General features: G+C 41.3%; 2 long non-coding RNA genes across 3 annotated transcripts; one reads left to right on the plus strand and one right to left on the minus strand.

The window, feature by feature from the left end:
• The first annotated feature begins 143 nt into the window (after nucleotides 1–143).
• Nucleotides 144–14,959, plus strand: LOC140647978 (uncharacterized). The gene is made up of 3 exons (XR_012041040.1): nucleotides 144–282; nucleotides 12,381–12,489; nucleotides 14,640–14,959. It is a non-coding gene; the product is annotated as an uncharacterized lncRNA (long non-coding RNA).
• LOC140647977 (uncharacterized) lies at nucleotides 7,973–16,818 on the minus strand. 2 transcript variants are annotated; one of them, XR_012041039.1, is made up of 4 exons: nucleotides 16,691–16,818; nucleotides 13,751–13,848; nucleotides 12,062–12,552; nucleotides 7,973–10,673 (listed from the first exon to the last, which is right to left on the minus strand). It is a non-coding gene; the product is annotated as an uncharacterized lncRNA (long non-coding RNA). The 2 variants fall into 2 exon arrangements; XR_012041038.1 differs by having other exon boundaries at nucleotides 10,661–12,552.
• Nucleotides 16,819–16,877: the final 59 nt, after the last annotated feature.

Below are 16,877 nucleotides of genomic sequence, written 5' to 3' on the forward strand. Positions count from 1 at the left end.
CCCCTCCGCCGGCCCTCCGCGCGCATGCGCCGCCCCTTCCGTTTCCAGGTCGGGGCCGGCCTTCCCTTCCTGCTTACAAGGGGGCGGGAGGGAGCTGTGTCCCTCGCCACGCAGCGCGCATGTGCGGGGCTTCCCGCCCGCCTGCCGGGTGCGCAGGCGCTGGTGCGCTGTTGGTGGTGCGGGCCCGGGCTGCGGAGCCCCGCACCGGACGGGTGCCCTGCCTACGGGGAATCACGGCCGGGTAGCCCGGCCTGGGGCGCGGCGACTGCCGGGGAGGAGCTGGTAATGGCTCTCAGCGCCCGGGAGGTCGCGCTGTGGCTGGGGGGTTCCCGCCGGAGGGGTGGTGCGGCCTCTCTGGGCGCCCTCGCGTTGCCTGTGCTGACACGGCGGGGCGGCTTCCATCTCCCTGTGGGAAGTGCTGCCTGTGTCTGGGGGGTGGCTGTCGGGACTGTCCTGGCCACAGCAGGTGGACGGGGTAGGTGTGGGAGGGCAGGGCCGCTTCTCTGCCAGCGTGCCTTCGGCACTTGGCAGCGTGAGAGGCTGTGCCTTGAGCTTAGGTAGCTTGTAATGCAGGGAACGCCAGTCCTGTTTGTCTTAGTTAACGTACTGTGAAGGGAGGAGTAAAATCCAACGGATGAGGATTTTTTTTTTGCAGAGTAGACTAACATATCTCTGGAAGGAGAAATGCTAAAGCATATTACTGAAACAGAGGTGCTGTCAAAATCTCCCCATTCCACATTGCTTTAGAATAACTGGTTTTGAGCCATATATTTGATGGTTTAATTGAGTAAGTTTCCCAAAGTGTGATAGGCAATGTATATAAAACTGATATGTTACCTCCATCTCAGTAGATCTTTTGTTAAATGAAATGTAAGGCATATTAAGATGGAAAGCCTTCCCAAATCCCACAATCAAAACGTTCAGTGAAAATATCAAGGCCAAAAATTGCCCCCAAGCTTTCTCTTTTCTCCCGCAGTTAATTCAGGGATTTGCATACAGAGTACAATAAAACATGAGTAGTGTTAAGTCACGTTCCATATTTTGTGGTAACTTTGTGCATACATAGCTTCATAGAATCATTAAGGTTGGAAAAGACCTCTAAGATCATCTAGTCCAACCGTCACCCCAACACCTCCATGCCTACTAAACCATGTCCCGAAGTGCCACATCTACACGTTTTTTGAACTCCTCCAGGGATGGTGACTCCACCACCTTTCTGGGCAGCCTGTTCCAATGCTTAACCACCCTTTCAGTAAAGAAATTTTTCCTAATACCCAATCCCAGCTTGCTGTGATGGCAATGGTAAATGTAGTCTTGAGTCTTTCGTCTTTCATTTTCCATGTTATTTTCATTCATTTGATTTTGAACCTGCAAATTACACAAAAAAACCCCCCCAAAAGTTACCTTTTTAGCTAAGTTTTATCTTAATCATATTTTTAACATGCTGAAAATGTTACTGAAATGCTGTTAAGTATTGACTGAGGATGAAATGTGATTATGAAAACTGAAGAACATCCATTGCTACTGATAAAAGTATTTCTAGTCAGATAATATCCACCCAATGGTATAATACTACTTTTTCTGCAAAGGTCTTTATGTTTAACATAATAATCTTTGGCCAAACATGTTTGACTTAACCTAGTCATGGTTTGGTTGTTTTGTGGGGGTTTTTTGTTTTGTTTTTTTTTGAGAGGGGGAAAAGCAGCCAAATACTTTTGCTTGAGGGAAATAGAGAATAGCATGGTATAGAAGGTTTTCTATGTAGCACTGTAGGATCTGAAACATTCTGTGTCTTCTAAGTAGCGAGTATGTACTTTATGTGCTGCTTTTCCATATAACTGATACTGATGGTACTAATTAACCTGTGTGGTGCTCTTGCTGAGTTTGCATGTGATGGGGGCACAGAAAGGCATTCATTAAAAGTGTGTGTGAAAATAATTGAGATACCTTGGGTAGCTTTAGCAAAACACCAAGCCCAGAGTGACTGCAATAATACTGCTGTGCCTAAAAGCCTATTAGGCTGCAGTTTTGTGCCAAGTACTCTACCTGTATTAAATGATTTATAATCTGAAAGGAGCGACTGTATGAATAACTGAAGCAAGCTGCAGAGAGTTTTTTTTTTTTGCAGACTGCTCTGTGTGTGTATTCACAGACATAATAAAATAAGTGTTGACAATAATTGCCATTACTGTAAACTTTAGATTTGACATCTTTCATGTCGGATGCTAATCTGAGAAGACTGGCATTCACTAGGAGTTCACGTTGCCCACGGGAATTCTGTATGTGGTCCTCAGTTACATACAAGCATTGTATCCTTGCATTTAAAAAAGCTTTTCAGTTAGAAATTACAGGTAAAACTGTTACGGAAAATGTTAGGAAAAATGCCTTCAGTTTCATAATCTATATTACAAAAAGGGTGAGCACTCTTAAAGTCTGTGGACTATAAATAAAGTTTACCTCATGTTTCCAGTTTCCATTTTGAACTCCTTAAATGATTCTCCCAGATATGTGTTTCTTTTTCTAAGATATCAGCAAAAGGCAAATAGTTGTTTATGTACATATAGAGAGACTTATTATTTCTGCATTAATACTGGCTTTTGGCATGGCAAAGTGTTTAAGAATCTATTGGACTGCCTCTTCAGCATTTACTCAGTGGCTTCTAGGAGAGATGGATTCAGCAAAGCGCTTTTAGGAGCAGTGTCGTACATACAGTCCTAACCTATTGCCTGCTTCCTGTTTCTCAGTTTTGGATGGTGTACTGGGATGTCTCAGGAAAAAGCCGGCTGAAATGTAACCTGCCTAGGACAGGGATCTTGTTTGTAATGTAGAGGGAAATTTTGTTGGTAAAATCAGGAGGTTCACTTTTTCACTTGCTCCCTGAGTTTTCCTGGAATTTTACATACTAGCAAAATGTGGGTTTTTTGCTCAGTTGTTTTTCTCTAGACTTCGCTATAGCTGTCCATACCTTGCAGTGCCACCATATGCCAAGAACTGTACTACTTCCCGATTCTCTTCATGTTCAGGTCAATGCAATAGTTTTGATGGGTAACCCCCCTAATCCAGTGCACACTGAAAAGGTAGCTCATTGTTTTTGCTGTGACTTTTCATGGGCTCACAGATAAGACTGATTTTTCTGCTTTTCTGAAAGTGTCAAAAGCTGTAAAATTTTCTTCTAAGTTCGTGATTTCATAGCCTTCTATATTTTGTAGTGCCTGCTGAAATCAGAAGAGATAATGCTATACTTCCAAGAGAATTGTATCAAGGATTATGTCTTCATTACTTTTTGTAGTTTAGAGAATAAATTTTATGGATATGGAATTCTGAGAATTTTTCCTATTCATTTCTATAGTACTTTTGAAGATGACAAACAGTTACTACATGCGGCAGTTATTCATGATTCCAGTGAGGATCTCCCACTTAGACCTATCAAGCTGTTGTTATTCTCTCTCACCACTGATCATAACTCTGGGGGATCAACTTATTTGAAATTGATGCAGGCAGAAAGTACTCATACCTCATACCTCAAGCCTCAGCCCTGGGAGTCCTGTCAGCTGCTTCTGACTGGGTGGTAGTACAGGAGACAAACCAGTGTTCACAGGAGCTCTTAATGAGATTGGCTAGATTTTCACCTGAATTGTGGGGGTTCTTTGAAGGTCAGTGCTTTCCCAGTTTTTTTTTCCCAGGAAGGAGTTTTAGTTACCCTATTGCAGCAAATTGTCTCAAAGTCACACAGATTCCTTATTTTATCTGAAAAAGAGAGAGGGATACCTCTCTGGAGATCTGCCTGATACAAATACATGGAGAAATTATGTGTTCCAAGAGCTTGACTAATTAAATGTTTTTCTGAGAAACAGAAAGAATCAACTGAAAAATCTAGTAACCTAGATAAATTTGTTGTCACCAACCATGATTGCTTAATAGGATTTATGAATTCCATATGCTCCCTACAATGGCAACAGGAAAGGAATTTCAGAGCTCCCTTTGGCCTAGCTCAAGGCTGCCCAGCTTAAGACTCTTTGTAACACTTTGGTTGAAGGTTGGGGTGATGGTTTTGCAATATATACAGCTTAAAGCATACAGATTATTTTTAGCCACCAGATTTTTTATCTTACCTCTGCATGAAGAGCAGAAACAAAGTTGTTGACACCAAAAGATAAAAAGCTATTTTTACTCTTAGTGTAAATTAATTACTGCTACTAATTCAGTGATAGTCTGGCTATTTGGCAGATCCATGTCATTATGGACATGGAATTCGTAAGTCTAGTCTTTCTCACCAAAGAGAAGGATGCTAGACTGTAAAATTAGGAAAGTACAAAGTTGGAGAGAGTCCTGACTTCTGAAGAGTTCCCCAGTTGCATCTAAGTGTTTTAGTTGTGAGACAGTAGTAAAGAGAGAACCTAATAGACTATCCTAAGTCTATCTTCTTTATGTAAAAGTTCAAATCTTTTTTTAAACAGTTAAATTACTGAATATAAAGAATAAATAGTATGTGCAACATTTTAAATTCTGCAAGAAAATTTAGCCCAGGAGTCAAAGTGGGTTTCTGGTTTTGGTGGTACTAGACTAAAGATTCATCATGTCGATTTAATTATGTTTATCTACTAATCCTTGTATATTGGTTGAAACCTAGCTGGAAATGCCAGAGAGGTCAACATCAAGATTACAAATTATGTTCACATTTCTGAATTCAAATCAAACAAATCAGTAGGTGTGAGAGTTTACTTGTATTAGAGCCTAGGTGGCATAGTGGCTTAAGGTACTAGCATTCCCTTTTTACATAATTTGGACTTGCACTGTGGAAGAGTTCAGGAGTGGAAATGAGTCTGATGTAGTTCTGCATAGCTAACTGGCACAGTTCAGAACTGCTGGCAGTTTGTTCTGGAGGGGCTCGGGGCTTACACAGACATGGGTGGTTCAGTAGTGGCAAGCTCTGCAAACCACCTTCCCACAGTTCAGCAAGAGATCCCATATGTTTTTTCACATCAGAAGTAAAACGGGACAAATGTCCCCTGTTGGTTTTTTTTTTTTTTTTTGGCTAGTGTTCCGAGCTCCTTGATGCACACTTTACTTCTTTCGATTGTAGTACATTACAGTCCTGAAAGACAGCAGTATGTCTGGTTGCTGCAAAGAAAACAGGTCCAGTTCTGACCACTATCTTGTCTACACAGTTTGGCTTCTCCAGAAGGTCTATATAATAATAATAATAGGTGTGGTGTTGATGAGGCATAAGCCTTTGAAGTGGATGAGGAAGAGGGAGTGAGGACATCGCTATGCTAGAGAAGTTAGCAGGTTAATGAGATCCTGAGTGCTGCTAGCAGTGTTCAGCTGTCCTGTAGCACTTCAGTGCAACCCTGTCCTTCTGCTGTGTTTGTATAATAAGGTGTAGTGCAACATACATACATTTTACTGACTCTGTGTACTCACTCATGCATCCCTCCCAAAGGAGCTCAAGTAGCTGTCTAGCCAGAAGCTAGTAGCAAGTACTTAACCAGCAAGCTGAGGAGGCCTGCATCTCTTGTATTATATATTTATTCCTAGGACATTAATGCACTGCAGGGCCCTAATCAGCTTCCTGACTCCATTGTATAAATGCTATATGAACACAGAAATACAAGGAGCAAGAGGGAAAGGGGCACAGTACACAGTAATATTTATATTGGCAGTGCTCAGTACATCCAATCAACCTCCAACCTCTAATTTTTGTCATTGTGAATAACGATGCACTGACCTCAGTAACTTGGTCTTGGAAAGTTTTCATTTCATTAATTAACTGTCCAGTGATTGCTATGTTTTTCATGTACTTCTGTAACTAAACATTCATGGTAATAAAATTTGAGACTCAACTGTAATTTATACATACCTTGTCTTACAAAAAACTATCAATTGCAGTAGCAGTTTTTAAGAACAGACTGTTAGTGATAAACCCTGAGCTGGAAATAATGCTTTAGAGATTCTATGTTGAGCCTCTTTCTAGTATGTATCTTAAAACATTCTTTTAGCTGTAGAATCACAGCTATCAAATGTAACCAGCTCTTCAGATCTTTGTATCATGCCCTCAGTTTGTACATTCAGTTATCTTCAACTAGCTTCAGCTTTTCTCCATTAAATTTTATCTAGTTGGCCTGAGAGATAAGCCTATAGAATAAGTTACAAAGAAACTAACCCTTTTTAGTAGACACTCTCTCCCTTTGCGGGCGGTAAGGAAGATCAACTGCTGGGCTTGCCTGGAGAAGGTAAAGCCTGCAGAGTAAAGGAGCTGTAGGTTCAGTTCACATAATTACTCGCTGTTCCCTCTTTGGGTGAAAGTATCTCCTAAAGGACTAGTATACACTCTGACACTGCACATAGAGTACTGTACATCCTCAGGCGTGCGCTTCTCATGTTCATTAGAATCACTGAAAGCATTTCTTGACTCCATTCTTTATGATCTTCCCAATTAAGTGTATGTTACTGAGTAAATAGTGCAAATAATTTGACTGGTTTTGGCTTACACTGTAATGGAAGCCTTCAGGTTTGTTTTAGAAGTGACTAATTTAATAGAAGGATGTAACACCTAGTGTCATAGGTGAAGGGTGTTCTTTTCTGAGTCATATCCAAAGTGACCTAGAAATCTGATAATTAAATCTCAATAGGCGTTATGATGATAGAAAGCTAATATGGTATTATGTGTAATACTGGGCATAATTATGTGTTTAATGAACATAATCAAAATCAAATAGGCAGTAATTTGACAAGTAGACTTCCTTTACTGGGAGGCACATGGAAAGTGTGATAAAAACACTGTGAATCATATAGCTTTCATAATCAGTCCAGTAAAAAGGATTACTAAGATTTCTATGTTCTTGTACTACGGAACCTTTCTTAATCAGCTGGACGGACCCATTTGTACATTCCTCAAGCATTCAGGAAAGATCTACCTTTTTCTTCAAGGTTTTCTTTTCAAAGGTAAGGTTCTTCACTTTTTCTTGCAGTTCAATAATAGTTTCATTCTTCCTGTTAGAAGGAAGTGGTAGAAGGATGATCTGCATCCTAGTGAGTGTAACAGTGGAGGAAAACTAACAGTGTTTGAACAGACGGAGAACCAACATTTAGCACAGGGTTCATCACTGCCTTTCCTTAGAGTTAACTGAAGGGTAACTGTGGTGTCTTGACCAAGACCAGCTATAACAAATGGCAGAGAGAATTTCTAGGAAGATCCTGAGCACATAAGCTACTGATAGGTAATTAAGATTGTATTTATTTCATAGATTTGCTTTTTGAGTATTAAAATACAGAATATATTATGAAACCTGACATAGTGTGTCTTTGAGGCCTTCTGAGCCTCTATTAAGATGTGTTTAGTAATGTTAGTAAGGGAAAAGAATCTAAGAGCAGGCCAGTGTCATTTATCATATATGGTGAAAGAAAAATTATATTCTATGCCTGAAGTCTGTAGAATAGGGAAATAAAGTATAACCAGTAAGAGAAGATGTACATGTAATTACATATGGAGTAATCAATAAATGAGAAACCCACCTATGGCTATGGTAGACTTGTCAATGTTGAAGAAAAAAAAAAAGGGAAACTGAAGATTCAGTTAATTTCTAGACATTACACTTCATGCTATGGGAAATGAACAAAGCAGATCTATTTGTTGGACAGCTTTGTGTACTGTTATCAGTACATTCAAATTTAAACAATACATTCTGGGTCTGAACACCATTTTCTTTCCCTGCTCAGTGAAGAAGGAGCAAAGCTCTTTCAACAAGGAAAAAAAAGTTTCTTTCACCTATAAGAATCAAGGACTTTTTTACCACCTATACAGTTTTGCAACTGAACCCCACCATGCTGCGTTTCATTCTGTTTTTTATTTTGTCATGGCTCTATTTTTCACACAATTTATATAAAAATTTAGCATATCAAATCAATAAATGATCTAATAAATGATGTGGTAAAATAACATATCGAACCTTTGTCAGATGCACCAGGAGTGTTATCAAACATTATGAAACAATGATACAAGGATCATCAGCTGGAGGAGATGCTGACTTTTCAGAGGTTGAGATATTTCAGAGTCGCTGGGACTCCTGGCAGAACCTGTTGCTGTCACCACCTCACCAAGGTACTCTGGTTGTGCCATGGTTGGTGGGACACTGCCTGTGCTGGGGTCACCCTTAGCTTCTGGCCCATTTTCCTTTGTGGATTGGCCCCATTCCTGCTGCATGCTTCCTGACACTTAGCTTGGGCTTTCTTGAGCCCTGAACCGAGTACCATGGGACCTTGCCCCCAGGGTTCCCTGATAGTTCCTAGTAAAACTCCAGATCTTTGCTGAAGACTGCAGCCAGCCTACAAAAGCAGATCACAGCCTTACAGGCTTCTGCATCCTAAGTGACCCCTGCCTCCAGGTCCCTGAACTCTTTAATGGGGAATGGGTGAAGGTATGGGGGTTTATAAATCAGATGTGGCTAACCTCTGTCGTCTAGCCAACAGTCAGTATCAGCTCAGCAGTAATGTGCTGGCTCTCAGGAGCCTCGGATTCTACCTGGACGCCAGTAACAAGGCAAATTATGCAGAGGTCTGTCACAGGACCTGTCCAATTTAATATTTTTATCAATTATTTGGAGGGAGCAAAAGTGCTTATAAGGTTTGCAGATGGTGCCAAATCAGGTGGCCTAGCAGATATGCTTGAGCACAGGACTGCCACCCAGAGGGACCTAGGCAAGCTGCAGGAATGAGCCAGCAGGAACCTTATGAAATTCAACAGACACACAGTCCGGCACCAGAAAAGGAAGAGCCCCAGTCAACAGAACAGGCTGGGGACTGACTGGCCACAGAGAAGCTTCTGCTGAGAAGGACCTGGGAGGTCCTTGTAGATGCTAAGCTGCCATGCTCATGCCAGCAGCATGAAAGGCCAAGAGCATCCTGGGCTGTATCAAGAGGAGCACAGCCAGCAGATCAAGGTGACTGACTATTACCTCTCTAATCAGTGTTAGAGTGCATCTAGAATAATGTGTCCGGTCTCGACCCTCTCCAACCCAGGGAAGATACAGATCTAGAAGCTTCTGCAAAGCTGAAGAAAGAGATAAGGTGTCAAACTTTGCAACATTTACATTCTGATCCTTTCATTCCCTTTTCCCTTGAAGAAGTGAAAAAAGACCATTATCGTAACTTTTTATTCCCTCATTTATGTCAAATAATAAATTGCAAAGTGTTCGATCACTACTTGACATTAGGTGATTGCAGAAATATCTGTATAAGACAAAATTCCACACTGGGACTCCAGTCCAGTAAAGGACTTAAGAGAAGGAGTGCTATCTTAACTTTAAAGTTCTTGAAGAGAAACACAAGTTTATATGCTTTCCTGGTTCTCAACTTCTTCGTCAGAACCCTCAGCTTGAGTCAGTGGAAGTTTGTCCTGAGAAGGGAAGGAGAACTGCTGCACATGGCAACTAAAAACGCTATCTGTTATAGATACTTATGATGCTTACAGTGTTGTATCAGTCTGAATTATACCTTAGCTGTCTGTGATTCTCTCGTATCTCTTTTTCCATCTGGCAGTTTCAAGCTGCAGGATGCGGTTTTGTTCTTGGTCTTTCATCCTCTGTTGCTGCAGCTTTTGGTTCTCTCTTCTGAACTCACAAATCTGCTGTTGCATTTTCTTCATCTCAGCTTGATCGTTTTCAAATTCTGCTTGCAGGATTCAAAGCTGAGCAGCCAGCTCGTTATATGTGGATCCCAGCTGTTGACTTTCTACCAACCTGCCGTCCTTTTCTCCCTGGAATTTTGTTTGCAAGAATAGGAGCCATTTCTGTGTATTCTCCTTTTCCTCTCTTAGCACATGCAGGGCTGAAGTTACAGTCTTGGCCTCATGTTTCTGCTTTTTTCTGAGATGCTGCAGTTCCCATATCTTTTTCTTTCTTGCGTATGGTATGATCCATCTCCAAGCACTGTCTCCTAAACCTGGTCTTCAGTTCTGCCTCATGCTTTATTTGAAGGAGATAATATGCAGATTTAAGTTCTTCCACATGCTTCAGAAGGGCTTTTTTTGCAGTCCCAGCATCCTCAAGACATTTGATAGCACTGAATAAAGTTTCCTGCATGACTATCAGCCAAATCCTAGCCTCATTTTTCTCCTTTGTGAATTTGCCTTTTGTTTCACTTCAGTCTTCAGTATCCTTTTTTAACTTGTGTACAGTTTTTCCCAAATGCTGTTGCTGGATGGTTTTTGTTTTTAATTCTTTAAAATTGGTCTTCAGAGAAATGGTTTCATAGTAAGAATCAATAATCTGTGTTGGCTGTTTCTTCTGATTCATCCTCCTAGTCACATGATCTAGACCTAAATTCCTTTCATTAAAGCAGTAGTTTTCCTCTGTCTTTAACCTCCTCCAAAACCATATCATCACACTGAAGATCCATTATTTGGGTTTGTTCTTGCTGAGCCTGCTCTAGCTCCTTGATGACCCCACTAAAGTTTGTAACTGTCTCACAAAATGATAATTTTTCCAAACAGTAATTGGAATATTTTGTTTCACACGTATCTGAGGATGCTTCATAAGGACTTGGACAGGGGCTCCCTGTTCTACGAGTGGAGAGAATCCCTTTATTGCTTGTATCTCCTTCCTTATAGTCTTCCTTGGGAGAAGCGATATCTCAGAACGTTGGAGTAAAGAGTCCTTACAAGCTTTTGGCATTTCCTAGGGGGACAACCACATTCTGTCATCAACTAATTAGAAAAATGAGAGGTCAAATGGCTTCACAGTATTCTATTCAGAGAAGGCGGAAAGGCAGCTGAGGATAAATTTGAGTAAGCTTCACCCATACTGTTACAGTACTAGTAGAGTTGTATCGTTCTCTGTTCATCACCCTCTGTTCAACTTATGCAAACTATTTTTTCACTAACTTCAGTGGAAATTTTCCATCTATCAAGATAAGTCAATGTGGGCCAGCATTATGAAATGATGAAACTGAAGGAGCCCACCCTTCTACAATGCCTACAGTCCTTGCACCTGCATCAAACTCCAGCGGAGTGAAAAGTCTAAAGAGTGTAATTGGCCTAACTTACAGTAATCTTTGACCTTAAAGCAAGAATTTAAAAACCAAGAAATCTAAATTAAACTTGGCCAAACAACTTGACTGTTGAAAATGGAGAAAAATAAATGTTTACATTAAAGCAGTAAGAAATAAAAGTCTTCCAATGCTCTATGCGTTGTTCTATTTACTGAATTTCGCGAAGACTGATAAAAGGGAGATTTTACTCACTGAAGACGGAGGTAGAAGGCAAAAAAATATGCTTGAAATGCTACTGAATTAGTCTGTTGAAAGGAGTGGGACAGTCAGAGTATCCTACAGTACCTTATGTAATAGGCCATACAATCTTTTTACTGTATTTCCTAGATACTATAATAAAACTAATAATAAACAGGAGTAGAGTTTGATCCACCATTCTTAAATGTTTGGTTTTAATTTTTTTCTTACACTTTCTGTAACTGAAAAAAATAGAAAGCTATAAATAGGAAAAAGCACCTCACAGATTCTGGTGGAAACTGTCTCTCAGTACTTCCTCTTTTGTTGTACTGTAGTACACTGTTCTTTATACCTCTTTTCACTTCTCTGTTTGACTGTATCAGACCTGGTATATGTGCTATGTTCTCATGCAAAGAATCAGATGATATACTATTGTTGCTCTCCAGTTTTTTGAGGGTCTATCTGTTGTCCAGTGGCTGCCTACCAAAAGAGTGCAATTTGTAACCTGTAATAATTTGTAATTTGTAATAATTATAATTAACACAATTTAATTTAAAAATTAATTAAAATTAAACATTTTAATAATTTGTAATCTGAATGGGAACTTAAATGAAAATGAACTGCCCCCTACATTCAGAACTTAGTTAATTCAAGGTGCAACTCCAGCACTTGTATTTGATATTCTTAGCACTTCTCTTTTATATTATACATCTGGGAAGCCCAGCACTCACATATAAAATATTGTAATATACATGTTATTTAAAGCACTACTCCTAGCTTTATCAGGGAAAGGTATTTTCATTATTCAAGCCTCCATTCAAGCAGCATGAAATCTTACCGTGACTTCTTCTGGACTGAGAGTTTTGCTAGCCAAGTTCAAATTATCCTCTCCAGAAAACTGTTTCTCAGTACCAAAACCTGGATATATCCTGAATAGAGAGCCGTGGGGTTGACTGAGAAAATAAGACACATCTTTTATGGGAGATTCTTTAATAATGCAATCCAGTAGTGACTCCCCCATTTCTACAAATGGCTCTTCATGAGGAACTACAAGGGGCTTAACTGATAATTGTTCTGGCAGTGAAACCTTTTCTCTCCTAGATTCCTGCAATTGTTTTTTAATAGTGTCTTTTCCATCTATGTTTTCTTCTCGTCAGCCCAGCATTCTCCTTTGATGTGCTGGTTCTTCTTCGACTATGGATTACTCCTCTGGGAATAAGGTTGTGTCCACACCTGAAGACTCATTCCAGTTGGCTATGCAGAAAGGTGCGCTGCTTCTATGGCAAGTGTTTCTATGACTTCGTGACTCAGTTGTTTTCTGAGAGTTATCTTGAAAATTTATGTAGAATCAAAAAAAGAATTAAGTTTCTTACAACGGTTTCAAAGAATATTCATGGAAATAATACAGCTATGGAGAAGAGGTACTTCGCTTGAAACAACACATGAATCACTTGTCTCCTCAGCCTGTATAATTTTTGATCAGGAGCCACCTAGCCAAAACATGATGCAACTACATGAATGTTCACAGCAGCACTGAAGTACCGTATTACATAGTTTCTCTTGCCTATATATGTGTGCCTCTTCCATTTAAACCAATGTATGTATAAAGTCAGAATATAACCTGCAATATTGGAATATCAAGCATACTGCATGAGATGGAGGAGATCTTGGCCTCCTGCTGTGCTGCTGTACACAGAGAGTCAAAGTAAAGGGACTGCAAAAAGCAGAGCAGGATTTCTCTTAGTGTCCAAGACAGCACGAGCAGGTTTTTCTGACAGTCACATGAACTTGCTTGTTATCAATCTTTGATATAAGTCATTGTAGTTGCAGTGAAGTTGTAGAGCCTGAGCTCAGCTGAACCAGCTGAGGCCGTATCTCAAGAAAAGGCCATCTGCCTTGACGGGTGTATGTAGCTCCTCACGACTATTCATGCTCTGCATTGTGACAGCTTACTGTGATCGTGGGCAAGAAACAGGGACTCACACCTTGGAACAAGGTGGAAGGACTCAGCTGCTAGGGAACTACTTCACTCTTCATTACACTGGCAGAGTAAAAGGGGAATGTATCAGCAACAGCTTACTTCTAAAGCTACGTGCAAGTGAACTGAATGCTGACCTTATATTTCTTCTCTATATGATCACTGTTCAGGACATAGATGCTGTTTTCTATTTTCAGGTAGCTTTTTATGTGACTCATCTAATTTTAACAGTTCCTTGACCATATGTTTTCTCTTTCCCCCTCCTATGTCTCTCCATGCTCTGTATAGTCCCTATTGTTACTGACCTTCACTCATGCCACACCAGTAAGGTACAGGCAGCTGACCTCAAAATCTAATGAACTCTACTGATTTCAACAGGCTTTGCACCAGCTCAAGATCTGTGAGACAGCACTGTCTGTAAACTACAAAGTACTGCCCTGGCATATTTTGGTAGGGGAGGGGTGTGCGATAGATAAAATGTCATTATAACTCATCCTAGCACATGGCAGTTGAAGTCCCTCTCATGTTCAACATACCGCAGGAACATACCGCATGTCAAATTTTCCAAGACAGGCTCAGAAACACAGGTTCCTTCACAAAGCTGGCAGTCAGTGTCTTTTCTTCCCTTTGGGTTTCTACATTTCATCCTGCAAATATAAAGGGAATTGTTAGTGGTCCTCTTCAGTTGCTTTTCCCAGGAAGGAGCAAGAGTCCCAGAAATTCTAAGTACGGTCTCTGTACCCAGTTTCCCAGCTTCAGTGTGAAGCAGAATATATCCCTGTCTTACAATAACACGCAGTATTAAGTACAGGCTTGGTGCATCACCAAGTGTGAGCAGACATTGTGACTCTTTAATTTTCAGGAAGGATAACAATGTAGTCATAGGCAGAGTAAGGGAGGCAGTAGTTTTCCACGGACAGTCTTGTGTGAGGAGGAACATGGAGCTACAGTGGTCCAAGCTGAGTACATAGGCTGATAGAGGTCTATACTCCAAGGGATTAGGGATGTTGACTGGTAAGCCTCTGTCACCTCTTTTCACATGCCCTGTCATATGGTGGCTGGCATATGGAACCGTAATGCTGCTTCTCCCCTTCCCTCCTGCTAATGTGCGCAGTGGTCAGTAAGGAGCAGAGAGCCTGAAGTCCCTATTTTCCCTCAGTGTGAACCTACAGCGGAATACTAAAAATAAGTTACCTCTTCAGAGAGATTGAAGGGGGAGGGCAGTATTCTCCTACTTTGTGTCCCATTGAGGTGGAATAACTGTGGGCTATGATTGCCTGACTCCATCCTTCTGATCAGTTCATTATGTTTGCCTGATGCAGTCTATCTACATAATGGTATAAGCCTCCTTTCCTCTCTAAATGCCTTCTAAATGCTAATGCATTTATCTTCATGTCCTGTTGTGTGAACACAAGAAACATTGCTATTTCCATTTCAGAAATTAGAAACTACAACCCTGAGAGCTGCATGAAGGGAGTCACCAAAGGCCACACTGCAGTTCCACCTGTGATGATAGATCTGGACCAAGCGTCAAAGCGAGCCTAGGACTTCATAACATAGGAGATTCTCCTTCTGAGGTACCACTATCACCTAGTGGCCTGTTTCACTTAACCCTGTTGCAGGTGAATCATTTGTAGAACGCTTTGCGCCTATTTCCAAATGAGTGCTTAAAGCCTGGGAAAAAACAAAGCATGCTGCAGTCTATGGCTATAGCGGAAGTTACGTGGAAGCCTGGAGCAAAGAAGGAATAAAAATGAATATGGGAATCCTCTGGCTGTGTTATGTTTCAAACAATTCCCTGTCATTACAATAAATGGGTATTTTTACTTAAGAGCACTGAATAACTTATTAGACAGTGAAATAAACCTGTAGGATAGTGCATTCTCTGCAGCTTCACCCACATGAATTATGAATCCTCCAACAGCTGGTTCTAGGAAAAAGATCAGTAAACATGTGATCTTAATCCAATTTCTGTTGCATGTGGCTGTAGGTTGGGAAAAAGAGCTCAGAGCATGCCTGCACAAAGACATCTCACCTTCCAAAACTGGAGGCTACCCAGATCGGGTGATGGCAAGGCATGCTGGTGGGGCATCAACTGGAACTAAGCTAGATGACCATGTGTCTTGGTATGTGACAGGGCCACTGGCTCGAGTGCTGCCTGTTCCCAAACCAGAGGTGAACCCTGCACTGCTTCTGCTGCATTCATTTCGCAGCTAAATAAAGAGTGCCATACATAGCATTGCAGCCACTTTCAGAGAGGACACTTGGCAGTGAGTTCCTTAGCGTACAGGCTCCCAGTTTTGTTCAGCACTTGTGTAATGTCTAGCACAATGAAGCATGACGAGAATTTCCAGGTAATACAATATAATAAGAAATAAGAGAGCAGTTTGTTTTCATATGGGAATCTACCTTTCCCCTTGCAGACCTCCCTCGTGACATGTCAGGGAATTGACTTGGGTATCGTCGCAATTGAGTAGCACGAGGGCCCTCCAGCAATGTTCCCTCTCTCCTCTGGCTGAAGCCACCAGTGTCTAAGCCGAGCAGGGTTACCGTCTCGCGCAGTTAGGCCTCGTAGGTTAAAGAGTTCTTTGGAAAGCAGTTGTTGTACTGCTTCTTCAGACCGACACTGTATTCTTTTCTGCCTTACCAGCTGGCACTTTATTACAGAGAGAGAATATTGGACACAAGATTCCCTCTTTTATACAAAAGAAGGAGAAAGGGTTATCTAGGTTCCAGGTGCTCTACTGTCAGAAGTTCAAGTGGCAGAACTTGAAGACAGTCTGAAGTAAAGCTGTAGCTTTAGAAGTGTCAGAAACTGGCTTGTTGCTTTCCACATTCAGAGACTCTCAATGGGCTGACTTTACAGAAGCGTTGCAGATGGAAATGGCATCTATTGCATTCAATCTTTTTTAAAGGTACAAGCATCCCTGTTTTCTGCACAATCGCAGATTTTTGATAGCCTTTACATATACCATTTGGATAATGGGAAAACACCTACAAAAAGGACTGCATTTTAAAATTTTACCATTATGTACCACAGAGCAAAAGCCCAGCACTCACTTTTATTTTCTTAATCCTACATTTTATGGGTATATAAACAGATTAGCACATCATTCAGTGTAAGGGGTGTTACAGTGACCTACGATGCTTCTAGCGAGACTTGAAAATTTGGAATTCCTTTGGCTTCAGTTGGACCTTTATTTTAATAAAGACTGGAATTTAGTATTTCAGAGTGTATTAGATAAAACTCTAGCGGTATCTATCACGGATGACACAGATCATCACTAATGTTTTAGGGGAAACAACCATGAATCTGTGGCATAAGTGGTCACTGCTAATAAAGAGAAGAGGGCTTGAAGATGCAACACTTTTAAGGCTGCATTACGCCATATTATACTGACGTAGCACAGATGAGTATTTCCTTATTTATGTACTTATCAGTGGTTGCCGTGAGCTCCCCCAGAGGAAACGTGTGGCTGCCGGATTTACCCTCGTAGCGCTTGCCAGACCTCCGCGGCGTGTCGCTGCCTTCGGCGGGTGCAGGATGATAATCCCGGGCCGCCCCCCCGCCGCCATTCCCGGCCGCCTCACACCAGCTGCTTGCGCCGGGGCCAAACCCCACCGTAAGACTGACGTCAGGCGTCCGCAGCCAATCCCCGCGCCGGAACCTGAGAAG

The sequence above is a fragment of the Ciconia boyciana genome, chromosome 2 (genome assembly GCF_034638445.1).
Source record: "Ciconia boyciana chromosome 2, ASM3463844v1, whole genome shotgun sequence".
In the NCBI taxonomy this organism is placed as follows: Eukaryota; Metazoa; Chordata; class Aves; order Ciconiiformes; family Ciconiidae; genus Ciconia; species Ciconia boyciana.